Here is a 4,314-nt window from a genome sequence, read left to right as displayed (position 1 = left end):
CCTATTTAGAGACCAAAATACGAGAGAGTGATTCCCGTGTTGAAATCTTATCGAAGGTTCATTCGCACTTAAAGGCCGGGGAGAAGCAGGAAAGCGAGGCACAGAGTACTAAGGAAAGTGTGGTGGCTTCCACTGAACAGGAAGATAAAGGTAGTGACGATGAAAGTGATGTGGGTGAACTGAATATTAGTTTACTGTCAAAATGCGTACCTTAGAAATAAATCGTGGGAGAGAGTGTAAGAAATTAGAACGAGAAATGAAAGAAAAGGAAATAGCGAAGGAAATGGAACTCAAACGGTTGGAATTAGAGCAAGAAAGAGAAAGAGAAGAGCGAGAAAGATAAGAAAAGGAGAAGGAAAGACTCCACGAGTTAGAAGTGCTACGATTAGGTGGTCAGAGGAAAACAAAGGAAACAAGTAGCTTCGATCCAGTGAGAAATATAAAGATGGTCCCAAAATTCAATGAAAAGGAAGTTTCAAAGTTCTTCGCTGCCTTCGAGAATGTTGCTGCCTCTTTGGATTGGCCAAGGGAGAATTGGGCCATCATGATACAGTCCGTCTTGACTGGGAAGGCTCAAATTGCCTACTCCACGTTGTCGCTTGATGATTCCAGCGATTACGACAAGGTGAAGAATGTAGTGCTTATGACTTATCAGATGGTGCCAGAGGCTTATAGGCAAAAGTTCAGGAACGTGAAAAAGACCTCGGAGCACACGTTCACAGAGTTTGCGAACATCAAGGAACGGCTTTTTCAGGAATGGTGTGCATCTCGAAAGGTGAAGACGAAAGAAGAACTCGAGCAGCTCATACTGTTGGAGGACTTCAAGGAATGTCTGTCTGGGGATCTCAAGACATATCTAGAAGAACAGCAGGTTCTTGAGTGAGTGCGGCTGCCACTATGGCTGAGGAGTACATCCTAACTCATTGATCCTCTACCAGGTATGTCTTGAAGAATTACCCACGTCTGTTTGGCAAATCTCGACCAGAAGAAGGAAGACCCGTTCCTCAGAGTGCTTTGAAGACGCCCCCAGGTAGTCTCCAAAGGACTAGTTCTAACAGACCAATACACCGTAGTCCAAAGAGGAACGTAGTGTGTTGGACTTGCGGGCAGAGAGGGCATGTTGCTGCCAGATGCCGAGGAGGGACAAGTAACGACCCATGCTGAGAAGTAATGCTTATGACTTGTAGGACACCACCAGTGGGAACCCAGTCTCTAATGCTGAGTCGAGAAAGACCAGGATTGTTTGCCCCTCAGCAAAGTGCATGAATTGCTGAGCCACAGCAACCCTCCACTGTCCCCCTGTCCTCCCCACCATTTCCCCCCTTCCCCTGTCCCGTCGTCTTCCCCATCATTCCCTACTCCCTCGTCAGAGTCCCTCCCAAATGTTCAGTTGTACCCATTAGAAAAATGGGAACATAAAATAATCTGATGTTCCATCACTGAAAAATAAGTAGAACTAGTAAAAAAAGAAATGAAAAAATGAAAAAATAAAAAAAAAATAAACTATACTCATGAAATGAACAATATGATAAAAACCACAGCTCAATTCTAACGCATTGTCACACAAAATACTTAAATCAAATGAAAATAAATAGAAATCTTTGAAAATTCAATTTATTAATGCAATCAGAAACATGGAAATGGAATCATTTAATATTTAGTATATCGTATGTTGCAATTATGTGCAACAAATGGTGCTGTTTTTAAAAAAAAGCATGTTTTTACCTGTCACAAATGTGGCAACTATATAGTAGGTATATAAAAACATACGTGTATTCAAATGGAACGTTGTGTCAAAATTTTAAAGCAATCGATGTAGAACTTTCAGAGATTACAGTGTGTGTTGCTCTTACGTCCAACAGATTGCGCTGATTTAAAAAAAAACATGTTTTGACTTGTCACAGGTGAGGCATGTATATAGTAGGTATATAAAAACGCGTCTATTCGAATGCAACGTTGTGTCTAAATTTCAAAGCAATTGGTAAAGAGGTTTCGAGGATTTCCCTCAAATGAATTACACATGAAAAACACAGTTTTTTTTTTTAAACATGTTTCTTCTGGTCACAGACGTGATATTTACATAATGTGTATATAAAAACACGCTCAGATGCGAATGGAATTTTGTGTCAAAATTTCAAGGCAATCGGTGAAGATCTTTCGGAGATTTGCGATTTTGAACAAACGAACATTTACATTTTTATTTAAATAGACTAGCAGTACCCAGCCACGCATTGCTGTGGCTCAACAACGTGCGTTGCTGAGCCACAGCAACCTTCCCCATCCCCCAGTCCTCCCCACCATTCCCCCCCTCACCTGTCCCCTCGTCCTCCCCGCCATTCCCCACTCCACCAACCCCCTCTTTCTTCTCGCCATGCCCCACTCCCCTGTCCCTTTGTCCTCCCCACCATTCTCCATTCCCCCATCCCCTCGTCCCCACCATCCCAAACTCCCCCGTCCCCTCATCCCTCCCCCACCATTACCCTCTCCCTTGTCCCCTCGTCCTCCCCCACCATTTCTCACTTCCGTCCCCTCGTCATCTCCACCATTCCCCACTCCCTTGTCCGATTTCTTCCCAAATGGTCTGATGTTCCCATCAGAAAATTGGGAACATCAAGTGATCTGATGTTCCCGTCACTGAAATATAAGAAAAACAGTTAAAAAATTAAATGATAATATAAAAAATAAACAAATAAACTATGCTTACGAAATGAACGGTATGGTAAACAACACAGCTGAATTCCATCACAGTGTCACACAAAATAATTCAATAAAAAATAAAATAAAAAGAAATCTATGAAAATAAAATTTATCAATGCAATCGGAAACATTGAAATGGAATTCGTGACACATTTTATATAGCGTGCATGTTGCTATTATGTGCAACAGATGGCGCTGTTTTTCTAAAACGCATGTTTTTACCTGTCACAGGGATGGCATGTATATAGTAGGTACATAAAAATACATACCTATTTGAATGCAACGTTTGTCAAAATTTCAAAGCAATTGATGTAGAACTTTCGGAGATTACAGCGTGTGTTGCTCTTACGTCCAACAGATGGCGCTGTTTTTCAAAAAAGCATGTCTTTTCCTGTCACAGGTGAGGCATATAAATATAAAAAGACGCGCCTATTCGAATGCAACGTTGTGTAAAAATTTAAAAGCAATCAGTGAAGAACTTTTGGAGATTAGCGGTTATGCACAAACGAACATTTCCATTTTTATTTATATAGATAATAAAGTACCTGAAATCCTAGCACTGTATCCATGGTTCCCCTTGTGGCAGATAAATGACACATATGAGATGATACATAGGCTGTTTAGAGTGAAGACCAATAGTAATAATAAACAGCTCTTCTGTGATGGCCTGGACGGTAGAGCGACGGTCTCGCTTCATGCAGGTCGGCGTTCAATCCCCGACCGTCCAAGTGGTTGGGCACCATTCCTTCAACCCCGTCCCATCCCAAATCCTTATCCTAATATGAATAATAGTTTATTTAAATACTTAGATATTTTAATGAAATTATATTTGTAACTTGCTGACATTATAATTCTAATGTGTGTAGGTTGCATGTGACTGTTAATGCTAAAGTCTCCGCTGAAGTCTGATTAAGGCCTTTTGTGTCCTCTATAAACCTTTTGGCGCCACCACTCACAGGATGAGTATGGGGTGCACAATAAACTACTGCTCACAGGATGAGTATGGGGTGTACAATAAACTACTGCTCACAGGATGAGTATGGGGTGCACAATAATCTACTACTCACAGGATTAAGAGAGCTGTGAGGGAGAAATTAAGAGAGCTGTGAGAGTACTTACCAATCAGGGAAGAGTCACCAAGTTTCTTTGCATCCCCTCCCATGTTGGAATATGTGAGAATGAACGAGCAGATGTGCTGGCTGCTGAAGGCGCTGAAGGAGACCATATTGAATACTTCATACCCAAGACTCTACTACAAATTAAAGGTATTGTCAGGCAACATCACCGTGACAAGGTAACTGAGGAAAGGAGGATAGAAGCACAAACCAGTGAATCTGTATGACGGTACAACATGGTTGCAGCTGGCAATCCCAATCATTATGGAAGAAGAGGAGGAGGACGAGGGAGAGAATCAGTAATAACGAGAATCCGTCTTGGATACAAATATCCATGGAGATATGGAATGGAAACAACAGTTGATCAGCGAAGTTGCAGAATCTGTGGTGAGAGTGACGGACACCGCCTTGACCCCTATCTACGTGAATGTGAACACCTGAGAGACATTAGAAATATGTGTAGAATAATGAACCCACATTGTTTGTGTTAGGAAAACACTAT

Source organism: Procambarus clarkii, chromosome 74, assembly GCF_040958095.1.
Source record: "Procambarus clarkii isolate CNS0578487 chromosome 74, FALCON_Pclarkii_2.0, whole genome shotgun sequence".
Lineage (NCBI taxonomy): Eukaryota > Metazoa > Arthropoda > Malacostraca > Decapoda > Cambaridae > Procambarus > Procambarus clarkii.
This window is presented reverse-complemented; position numbering follows the sequence as displayed.